The sequence below is a fragment of the Tachyglossus aculeatus genome, chromosome 1 (assembly GCF_015852505.1).
Source record: "Tachyglossus aculeatus isolate mTacAcu1 chromosome 1, mTacAcu1.pri, whole genome shotgun sequence".
Taxonomy (NCBI): Eukaryota; Metazoa; Chordata; class Mammalia; order Monotremata; family Tachyglossidae; genus Tachyglossus; species Tachyglossus aculeatus.
The window spans coordinates 103,782,949-103,795,492 of NC_052066.1; the positions used below are offsets into that span (position 1 = coordinate 103,782,949).

At 45.6% G+C, this 12,544-nt stretch overlaps 1 protein-coding gene across 1 annotated transcript in view; it reads left to right on the forward strand.

The window, feature by feature from the left end:
* The window catches only part of RNF13 (ring finger protein 13), a 370,693-nt gene that overhangs the window by 139,511 nt on the left and 218,638 nt on the right, over window positions 1–12,544 (forward strand). The gene's annotated exons all lie outside the window — the stretch shown is intronic.

A 12,544-nucleotide genomic window follows, 5' to 3' on the forward strand; every position in this document is an offset into this window, starting at 1 on the left:
TACCCAGGTCCCATGATTCCAAGGCCCTTGTTCCTTCCAGTTGGAGACTGCGGAGACCAAGAGAGGTCAGCGCCAGTGGGGTGTGTTTGGGAGTCAGCAAGTATAGATGTGTTACGTGAAGGGAGTGGATTGAGAATGAGAAGGGCCCAGCTCTTATCCAGTGCTTAGAACAGTGTCTGGCGCTTAGAAGAGTGTTTGGCACATAGTAAGCGCTTAACGAATACCATTATTATCATCATTATTATATCCAAAATGTATATATTTATACTAGTACCTCTCTCCCCCTCTAGATTGTAGGCTTGTTCATTCATTCATTCATTCAATCGTACTTATTGAGCGCTTACTGTGTGCAGAACGCTGTACTAAACGTAGCCAGGGAACGTGTCTACCCACTCTGTTATCATCATCATCATCATCAATCATATTTATTGAGCGCTTACTATGTGCAGAGCACTGTACTAAGCGCTTGGGAAGTACAAATTGGCAACATATAGAGACAGTCCCTACCCAACAGTGGGCTCTGTCATACTCTCCCAAGTGCTTAGTACACTCTGCATGATAGCCATTCAGTAGGTTTGATTGATTGATAAACAGCATGGCCTAGTCAATCAATCAATCAATCATATTTATTGAGTGCTTAATGTGTGCAGAGCACTGTACTAAGCGCTTGGGAAGCACAAATTGGCAACATATAGAGACGGTCCCTACCCAACAGTGGGCTCACAGTCTAAAAGGGGGAGACAGAGAACAAAACCAAACATATTAACAAAATAAAATAAATAGAATAGATAGGTACAAGTAAAATAAATAAATAAAGTCAATAGAGCACAGGCCTGGATGCCAGAAGGACCTGGATTCTAATCCTAGCTCCGCCACTTGTGTGTCGGTCCCACCTTCACAACATGGCTTAAGTCCACCCATTCCTCTCCACTAAACCACTACCGTGTTAATTCAGTCACTCCTCCTATCCTGCCTAGTTTCCAGCGCTTAGAACAGTGCTTTGCACATAGTAAGCGCTTAATAAACGCCATTATTATTATTATTATTATTATTATTATTATTATTATTATTATTACTGCACCAGCCCCCTTGCTGACCTCCCAGCCTCCTGTCTCTCCCCTCCCCAGTTCATACTTCAGTGCTGCCCAGATCATTTTTGTAAAGAAACATTCAGGACATGTCTCCTCACTCCTCAGAAAAACTCCAGTGGTTTTCCGTCCACCTCTGCATCAAGCAAAAACTCCTTACCATTGGCTTTAATGATAATAATAATTGTTGTTATTATCGTATTTGTTAAGCGCATACTATGTGCCAAGCATTGTTCAAAGCACTGGGGTAGATAGAAGGTTGTCCCATGTGGGGCTCACAGTCTTAATCCCCATTTTCCAGATGAGGTAACTGAGGCCCAGAGAAGGGAAGTGACTTGTCCAAGGTCACACAGCAGACACGTGGCGGAGCTGGGTTTAGAACCCACATCCTCTGACTCAATCAATCAATCAATCGTATTTATTGAGCGCTTACTGTGTGCAGAGCACCATACTAAGCGCTTGGGAAGTACAAGATGGCAACATATAGAGACAGTCCCTACCCAACAGTGGGCTCACAGTCTAAAAGGGGGAGACAGAGAACAAAACCAAACATACTAACAAAATAAAATAAATAGAATAGATATGTACAAGTAAAATAAATAAATAAATAGAGTAATAAATATATACAAACATATATACATATATACAGGTGCTGTGGGAAAGGGAAGGAGGTAAGATGGGGGGACTCCCAAACTCTTGCTCTTTCCACTAGGCAGTGCGGCCCCACTTACATCACATCCCTTCTCTCCTACTACAGCGCAGCCGGCACACTTCGCTCCTCTAGTGCTGACCTTCTCATTGTGCCTCCATCTCTTCTGTCTCGCCACTGAGCCCTCACCCGGGTCATCATCATCATCATCAATCGTATTTATTGAGCGCTTACTGTGTGCAGAGCACTGTACTAAGCGCTTGGGAAGTACAAATTGGCAACATATAGAGACAGTCCCTACCCAACAGTGGGCTCACAGTCTAAAAGGGGGAGACAGAGAACAAAACCAAACATACTAACAAAATAAAATCAATAGAATAGATATGTACAAATAAAATAAATAAAGTAATAAATATGTACAAACATATACAGGTGCTGTGGGGAAGGGAAGGAGGTAAGATGGGGGGGATGGAGAGGGGGACGAGGGGGAGAGGAGGGAGGGTCCTGCCTCTGGCCTGGAATGCCCTCCCTTCTCAAATCCGACAGACAATCCCTCTCCCCACCTCCAAAGCCTTATTGAAGGCCCGCCTCCTCCAAGAGGCCTTCCCTGACTGAGCCCCCCTTTCCTCTTCTTCCACTCCCTTCTGCATCGCCCCTGACTTTTTCCCTTGATTCATCCCCTCTCAGCCCCGCAGCACCTACGTAGATATCTGTAATTTATTTATTTGTATTCATGTCTGTCTCCCTCCACCACCGCTGGACTGTAAGCTCATCATTGGCAGGGAATGTGTTTAGTGTTGTATTGTACTCTCCCAAGAGCTTAGTACAGTGCTCTGCACAGAGTAAGTACGCAATACTTGAGTGAATGAAAGTGACCTTGGGCAAGTCAATCAATCAGTCAATTGTATTTATTGATCGCTTACTGTGTGCAGAGCACTGTACTAAGCACTTGGGAAGTACAAGTCGGCAACACATAGAGACAGTCCCTACCCAATAGTGGGAAGTCACTTCACTTCTCTGTGCCGTTTTGTTGTCTGTCTCCCCCTTCTAGACTGTGAGCCCACTGTTGGGTAGGGACCGTCTCTATATGTTGCCAACTTGTACTTCCCAAGCGCTCAGTACAGTGTCCTGCACACAGTAAGCGCTCAATAAATACGATTGAATGAATGAATGAATGAATCTGGACAATGGGAATGAAAGCTGTGAGCCCCATGTGGGACAGGACTGTGTCCAACCCGATGAACTTGTATTTACCCCACCGCTTAGTACAGTGCCCGGCTATCCCAAGGTGACCTCGGGGTACCCACCATCCCAAGATCAAATGCTGTCTCGTGACCAGCAGGCAGAACTCAGAAGTACAGGTGGGATACCGGCCCCACGACCAAAACCGCTAGATTGACAACCCAAGATGGGAATACAGAAGGTGTCCCTCACCCCCCGGGTTAATTAAATTAGTTGGGAAGGGGGGGGAGATTGGATAAACTGAGGCCAGAAGCTGGAGCACAGAAGCCTAAGAGCACAGGTGATAAATACCGGCGGCCTCTGACCTTCTGGGCAGCGGATGGAGACTTGCAGACGGGTTTCAGACTTTCAGACTGTGAGCCCACTGTTGGGTAGGGACTGTCTCTATATGTTGCCAACTTGTACTTCCCAAGCGCTTAGTACAGTGCTCTGCACACAGTAAGCGCTCAATAAATATGATTGATGATGATGATGATGATGTTGACGGGTTGCCTCTGTCCAGAGTGTGAGAAGCCCGCTCTGCCTGCATCAAGTGAGGAACCGTGGGAGGGGGAAGTGTGGGGCTGGAAGCCAGGCGCTTCACCATGGGTGTGTAACACGTAAGTGGATTCCTCCCAAGTGGGAAGTGCTCGTGGGTGGGAGCTAGCTGCCTCACCACATGCAAACAAACCATAAGTGAACTCCTCCCGGGTGGGACCTGGGGGTTTTTGCCACACGCGAGTAACATATAAGTATATTCCTCCCGATAGGGAAGCTCTAAAAATATCATTAAGTAGTCACATTCCTCCAGAAAGGGAGGTTTAATTTGCCGCGTCCAAAATAATCAAATAATTCAATTCCACTGTGGCCAAAATACTCAAATAATTCAATTTGCCTTGCGGAATAAATTCTAAAACTCGGGCTTTCTGTCCCCTGTCTGTCTGTCTGTCTGTCTCCTCTTTCCTCTCTCCTCTCCCTTTTTTTTTCCCGGACGAGCCCATCCCTGGGTGACACTGGCACATAGTAAACACTTAATACATGCCATTAAAAAAAGTAGGACCCTGAGGGATGCTCGTAGTTAAGGAGATGATGATAATAATAATAATAATGATGTCTTAAGCACTTAGAGAAGCAGCATGGCTCAGTGGAAAGAGCCCGGGCTTTGGAGTCAATCAATCAATCAATCAATCGTATTTATTGAGCGCTTACTATGTGCAGAGCACTGTACTAAGCGCTTGGGAAGTACAAATTGGCAACACATAGAGACAGTCCCTACCCAACAGTGGGCTCACAGTCTAAAAGGGGGAGACAGAGAACAGAACCAAACATACCAACAAAATAAAATAAATAGGATAGAAATGTACAAGTAAAAATAAATAAATAAATAAATAAATAAATAGAGTAATAAATATGTACAACCATATATACACATGCGTTCAAATCCCGGCTTTGCCAATTGTCAGCTGTGACTTTGGGCAAGTCACTTAACTTCTTTGGGCCTCAGTTCCCTCATCTGTAAAGTGGGGATGAAGACTGTGAGCCCCCCGTGGGGCAACCTGATTACCTTGTAATCTCCCCAGTGCTTAGAACAGTGCTTGGCACATAGTAAGTGCTTAATAAATGCCATCATCATCATTATTATTATTATTCTATGTGACAATCACTGTAGTAAGCACTGGGGCTGATACAGGATAGTCAGGTTGAACACAGTCCCTGCCCTACATGGGGCTCACAGTCTAAGGGGAAACTAGAGCAAGTATTGAATCCTCATTTTATGATGAGAAAACTAAGATCAGGGAGGTTAAGTGACTTACCCAGGGTCACACAATAGGCAAGTGATGGAGTCAGGGTTAGAACCTGATACAGATGATTGATCGTGAAAAGAGCAAGCTAAATTTGCAGGGATACTGTGGAGGAGACGGACGACTCCAGGCGGGTCCTTGGGAGAGCCCTAGATTTGTTTGAGTACCTATTAGCTGAATATAGTAAGATGGTGTCCTCCTTGGGCAGACATCCTAATGCACACTGTGGTAAGAGCCGTCAGAGATCCAAAAACCGGGAAGGGGAGAAACAGAAAGGACAAGTGAGTAGGGAAAAGAGTTGAAGACAGAAGAGTGGTTTGGGAAGGAAAAAGGAAGAGGAGGGAAAGAGACAGGATCGCTTAATTATTAGGATTATCTTGTTATTAGTGATGAGGCAGGTTGTGTGCTGGAACATCTTTCCCAGTTATGCCCACTTTCTTGGCACCTAAAATGTGCAATTTATGCCACATTTGGCGTTTCACCCAATGTTGGGCTTGACCTCTGTGACCCACTTACCTCCTGTTTTCAGGGCAAAACCAACAAGCTTCTCTGGCATATTAGGGAACTAGAAATCCAATTCAGACATGCCCATGACTTTGCAGTGACATTCCTTTTGGTTGGATATTTGTCTTTAGGTTTCTTAGGAAGGAAGCAGGCACACTGGTAGAATTTGAAAGTTGTGAAATCTGTGAGGTGTTGCCCTCCCTCTACGGATGCCATGTATGTGGAAAACTATAGGTATAGAGTCAAAATAGATGTTATTGCGCTCTTCTTTTTTACTTCTTTAAGTCCTTTCCAATGTCATTTTTCTGCTTGTATTGTCTTTGGCCCTTCTCACTAGTGTGCATTCATTCATTCATATGTATTGAGCACTTACTGTGTGCAGAGCACTGTACTAAGCGCTTGGGCCGCATCCTCCCACATCAGTTGAAGAGGGCATTTGGCAACGGTGCTCTGAAATTTTGCCACCCGAGGGTGCTTATAAGTTGTCTTCGTGTCTGTCTCCCCCCTGCTAGATTGTAATCTCCTTCGATACTAAAGGCAGGCCATGTAGACAAGAGAGAAGCAACAGATGGAATCTATCTACACTATCTAGACCCCGTGAAGCTTGGATTTTTGTCCCACTTTTCATCCTCATTGGCAAGCTGGCATAGTCTAGCCTTGGCCATGCTGTTATTCAGTGGGCACGCTGCCGTTTTGAAAGTCTGCCCCCAAGGAGTAGGCATCAGTGACACGGAGTCACCCTCTCGGAGTGGTGCTCTGTAGGGGTGGATCCATCTGCAACTGATTCTTTCGGACGCCCTTGTAGGTGGCCGGGATGAAGAAATCGAGACTGGGCTCGTTACATTTTCATAGGATCCTAAATCGAGCCAGTTGGCCAGTGCTTTAAAAGACGGAACTAAAAGTCGAAGTAACCTATAAGAAAGATGAAATTCAATCCTTCAGGGGTGAAAAACAAACATCATTAATACAGGATGGGGGAAAGACTGTCTAGACACCGCTCTAAGGTCGCCAGCAACATTCTTCCAGATTCAATGGCCTCTACTCCATCCTTATCCTCCTCCACCTCTCAGCTGCCTTCGGCACTGTAAGACCACATCCTGCCCCTTGAAACTTTATCCAGCTTCGGCTCCAATCAATCAAGGGTATTTATTGAGCGCTTACTGTGAGTAGAGCAACATACTAAGCACTTGGAACAGAACACTACAACAGAAGGAGCAGACAGGATTTTGTTAGTATGTTTGGTTTTGTCTCCCCCTTTTAGACTGTGAGCCCACTGTTGGGTAGGGACTGTCTCTATATGTTGCCAATTTGTACTTCCCAAGCGCTTAGTACAGTGCTCTGCACACAGTAAGTGCTCAATAAATACGATTGATGATGATGATGATGATGATCCCTGTCCATAATGAGCTTGCAGTCTAGAGGGGAGTTTCACTGACACTGTCCTTTCCCGGCTCTCTTTCTTATCTCTCTCCTCACTCCTTCTCGATCTGTTTCGCTGGTTTCTCTGCCTCCCACCCTCTAACTGAGGGCTCCCTCAAGGCTCAGTTCTCGGTCACCCTTCTATTCTCCATCTACACTCGCTGCCTTGGAGAACTCATTCGTGCCCGTGGCTTCGACTGCCAACCCTAAGTGGATTATTTAGATGTACATGTAGATAAATCCACATCTCCAGCCCTGACCTCTCTCCTTCCCTGTAATCTTGCATTTCCTCCTGCCTTCAGGACATCTCTACCTGGACATCCTCCCGTCACCTCAAATTGAACATATCCGAAACAGAACTTCTCGTCTTCCCACCCATCCCCGGTCTTTCCCATCACTGTAGACAACACCACTATCTTCCATGTCTCACAGGCTCAAAACCTTGACATCATCCTAGTTTCTCCCCCGCCTTACCCCAGCCTTAACCTTAGGGCGCGTAGTGATGATGATGACATTTATTAAGCGCTTACTATGTGCAAAGCACCGTTCTAAGCGCTGGGGAGGTTACAAGGAGATCAGGTTGTCCCACGGGGGGCTCACAGTCTTAATCCCCATTTCACAGATGAGGTCACTGAGGCCCAGAGACATGAAGTCACACACCTGACAGTTGGCGGAGCCGGGATTCGAACCCCTGACCTCTGACTCCAAAGCCCGGGCTCTTTCCACTGAGCCACGCTGCTGCATAGTGATTTGTTTTCATATGCTGTGGTCCCTTTGCACGCTGTATTTGGCTGCAACATCCTGGGTTCTAATGATGTGTAAGACTGGAAGAGGATGGGTTGAGGCGAGCTGAGAAAGCTCATACTTCTCCTGGTCGATTCCTCCTCCACCAGTTTTTAGGGCTTGCCCCAAATACCTGCTTCTTGCGCTATCACGGGAGCGACCACCCATTTCCCGGAGTCAGCTGAACTCCACTTCTGAAGCAGAGAGGCAGCAGTGAACAGTGAAAGGAGAAATTTCTCCTTTCAATGTCTGAGTAATCTCGGGCGAGGGGACTCTGGGGAGCAGAAGTCAGAAAAGGCCCTTCTCCCTCCCTCTAGACTGTAAGCTCGTTTTGTACATATTTATTACTCTTACGTATTTATTTATTTATGTATTTATGTATTTATTTATTTATTCATTCATTTATTCATTCATTCATTCATTCATTCATTCATTTATTTCACTTGCACATATCTATTCTATTTATTTTATTTTGTTAGTATGTTTGGTTTTGTTCTCTGTCTCTCCCTTTTAGACTGTGAGCCCGCTGTTGGGTAGGGACCATCTCTATGTGTTGCCAACTTGTACTTCCCAAGCGCTTAGTCCAGTGCTCCGCACACAGTAAGCGCTCAATAAATACGATTGATTGATTGATTGAAACATAGCTACTGACTCTGTTGTACTGTACACTCCCAAGAGCTTAGTACAGCATTCATTCATTCATTCAATCGTATTTATTGAGCGCTTACTGTGTGCGGAGCACTGTAGTAAGCGCTTGGGAAGTGCAAGTTGGCAACATATAGAGACCCAACAGTGGGCTCACAGTCTGGAAGGGGGAGACAGAGAACAAAACATATTCACAAAATAAAATAAATAGAATAAATATGTACAAATAAAATAAATACATGCAGCACTCTGCACACAATGAAAAATGAGCGATTGATTCTGCCCGTGATTGATTCTGCCCTTAAGGACTGTGAAAAGCTCTAGTCATTCCTAGCAAATTTGGGGATGATTTGGAGACTCTGGGGTGTCTTCTTCCCTTCCAATACAGTTCAGTAGCAGACACTTAAGGAACTCACAAACTTATTTTATGGTTGTGTCACTTTAATAACTTTGTCATGCCATATGCTCTACCACATATTAATTACAAAAACAAGATAATTACAGAGCACAAGGAAGAAGCAAATGATTTACCTGTGGTTAAATGTTCTCGGTTCAAAACAGCTGTTTCCACCCTTAAGGCTAAGTTAAGAGAAACCACTTTGACACTAGTGTGTACTGTAGCCATGCAGATATTTTCAAGTCCAGAACCGAACTTCTCATATTCCCATCCAAACCCTGCCCTCCCCTGACTTCCCCCGTCACTGTAGACAGCGCCACTGTCTTCTCTGTCTCCCTTGGCCCTATGGCTCTGCCAGTTTATCGCCGGGGAAGGTACAAGTTAATCAGGTTGGACACAGTCCCTGTCCCACGCTGGTCCCAGAGTCTTAATTCTGATTTTACAGTTCAGGTAGCTGAGGCACAGAGAAGTGAAATGACTTTCCCAAGGTCACACAGAGACAAGGGGCAGAGCCAGGATTGGAACCCAGGTCTTTCTGACTTCCCGTCCCATGCTCTATCCATTAGGCCACGTTGCTTCTCGAGTCTATCCTAATCCGCCTCGACCTCTCGGCTTCCTTCTACCCTGTGGACCACCCCCTTCTCCTGGAAACAGTATCCAGCCTCGGCTTCACTGTCGTGCTCCTCTCCTGGTTCTCCTGTTATCTCTGTGGTTATTCATTCTCAGTGTCAATCAATCAATCAGTCATATTTATTGAGCGCTTTCTGTGTGCAGAGCACTGTACTAAGCGCTTGGGAAGTACAAGTTGGCAACATATAGAGACAGTCCCTACTCAACAGTGGGCTCACAGTCTAGAAGGGGGAGACAGAGAACAGAACCAAACATATTAACAAAATAAAATAAATGGAGTAGATATGTACAAGTAAAATAAATGGAGTAATAAATATGTACAAATATATATATATATATATATATATATATATATATATATGTCCTTCATGGGCTCCTCCTCTGCCTCCCACCCTCTAACTGGGAGGGAGGGGGGTTTCTACAGCCAATCCCTCGGAGAACTCATTTACTCCCATGGCTCCAATTCCCACCTGTATGCGGATGATACCCAATTCTACATCTCCATCCCTAATCTCTCTCCTTCTCCGCTGTCTCCCACCCTCTAACTGGGAGGGAGGGGCGTTTCCCCTCAACGTTCAGTTCTGGATCCCCTTCTGTTCTCCATCTACAGCCAATCCCTTGGAGAACTTATTCTCTCCCATGGCTCTAATTCCCACCTGTATGCGGATGATACTCAAATCTACATCTCCAGCCCTAATATCTCTCCTTCTCTGCCGTCTCACATCAGGACATCTCCACCGGCACATCCCCCTGACGCCTCCAACTAAACATGTCCAAAACAGAGCTCCAAATCTTCAACCCAAGCCCTGTCCTCTGCCTGTCTTTCTCATCACCGTAGACAATAGAACGATCCTCCTTAATAATAATAATTATCACACTTGTTAAGCGCTATGTGCCAAGCGCTGTGCTGAGCGGTGGGTTAATCAGGTTGGACACAGTCCCTCTCATCATCATCATCAATCGTATTTATTGAGCGCTTACTATGTGCAGAGCACTGTACTAAGTGCTTGGGAAGTACAAATTGGCAACATATAGAGACAGTCCCTACCCAACAGTGGGCTCACAGTCTAAAAGGGCTCTCCTCCATAGGGCTCACACTTTTAATCCCCATTTTACAGACGAGGTAAACAAGGCCCAGAGAGGTTAAGTGACTTGCCCAAGGTCACAGAATAGACATGGGTCACAGCAGGGAGTCCTCGTGACTCCCAGGGCCGTACTCTATCCACCAAGCCATGCTGCCGCTTCTGGCCACACCAATGGCCTGATCCTTTCGGGATGTGGATAAATAGTCGGGGAAAACTTGTTGAAGTGGTGTGTGTGGGGGGCGAGGGTGACGTCAAGCAGATACGAAAATGGGGGATGACAAGACAAATGAGGGTATGCAGCCGAAGATTAGACTATCGTTGTCTCGCTCTCCGTTTCAGTTCCTCATTATCACGAGTGACTGGCAAAACCTAGTTAAGATCACCAAGGTCTGCCCTTTCCTCTCCAGCCAAACCGCTACCCTGCTGGTTCAGTCTTTCATCCTATCCCGACTGGATTACTGCATCAGCCTCCTCTCTGATCTCCCATCCTCCTGTCTCTCCCGGCTTCAGTCTATACTTCACGCTGCTGCCCAGATTATCTTTGTGCAAAAACGCTCTGGGCGTGTTACCCCCCTCCTCAAAAATCTCCAGTGGCTACAGTCAACCTACGCATCAGGCAAAAACTCACTCTTGGCTTCAAGGCTGTCCATCGCCTCGTCCCCTCCTACCTCACCTCCCTTCTTTCTTTGTCCAGCCCAGCCTGCAGCCTCTGCTCCTCTGCCACCGCTAACCTCCTCACCGGGCCTCGTTCTCGCCTGTCCTGCCTTTAACCCCCGGCCCACGTCCTCCCCCTGGCCTGGAATGCCCTCCCTCTACCCCTCCGCCAAGCTAGCTCTCTTCCTACCCAACAGTGGGCTCACAGTCTAAAAGGGGGAGACAGAGAACAAAACCAAACATACTAACAAAATAAAATAAATAGAATAGATATGTACAAATAAAATAAATAAATAAATAGAGTAATAAATATGTACAAACATATATACATATATACAGGTGCTGTGGGGAAGGGAAGGAGGTAAGATGGGGGGGTTGGAGAGGGGGACGAGGCCCTTGATGATGATGATTCCCCCGCCCTACCTCCTTCCCCTCCCCACAGCACCTGTATATATGTTTGTACAGATTTATTACTCTATTTTACTTGTACATATTTACTATTCTATTTATTTTGTTAATGATGTACATCTAGCTGTACTTCTATTTATTCTGGTGACTTGACACCTATTCACATGTTTTGTTTTGTTGTCTGTCTCCCCCTTCTAGACTGTGAGCCCGTTGTTGGTAGGGACCGTCTCTATATGTTGCCAACTTGTACTTCCCAAGCGCTTAGTACCGTGCTCTGCACACAGTAAGTGCTCAATAAATACGATTGAATGAATGAGTGAATAGTTAGCCTTTGGATTGACTGTGGTATTGTGCCTAAGGCAGCAGTAGAAAGAACATGAGCCTGGGATCGGAAGAACTGTGCTCTAATCCCGGCTCAAATTCTTGCCTGTTGTGTGGTTTTAGGCAAGTCATTTGCCTTTTCTCTGCCTCAGTTTCCTCATCTGTAAAGTGTGTGTTGGGGAGGGCGGTGTTAAATCCCTGTTTTCCCTTCTACTGTGAGCCCCATGTGGGACAGGGACTGTGCCCTCCCTGGTTAATTTGGATCTATCCCAGTGCTTAGAACAGTACTTGACGCACAGTAAGTGTTTAACAAATACCATCATTGTTATGAATCATCATTATGCCTTTACTACTAAGGAATTAGTTGCATTTTATTCATCTTTTTTCCAAAATTCGATGTTATACAACAGGGTGGAATTCAATATTTAAAAGATTGATTTATATAAATATCGATTGTCTTATGAAGTTTGAGGACAAACTACTAAGATCTGTCTCTTCTTACTTGCCCCTTCCCTGAAAATGTAATTTCATGAACTGCTTTCCACAGCCCCTAAATTTGAATGTTGGAGAGTTAGAAATAAGGTATGGTCTTTAAAAAGAAGCAGCGTGGCTCAGTGGAAAGAGCCCGGGCTTTGGATTCAGAGGTCATGGGTTCAAATTCCGGCTCTGCCAATTGTCAGCTGTGTGACTTTGGGCAAGTCACTTCTCTGGGACTCAGTTCCCTCATCTGTAAAATGGGGATGAAGATTGTGCCCCACGTGGGACAACCTGATCACTTTGTAACCTCCCCAGCGCTTCGAACAGTGCTTTGCACATAGTAAGCGCTTAATAAATGCCATTATTATTATTATTATTATTATTTAAAGCAGTGCTGCCTAGTGGATAGAGCACAGGCCCGGGAGTCAGGAGCTGGGTTCTAAGTGTGACTCCTCCACTCG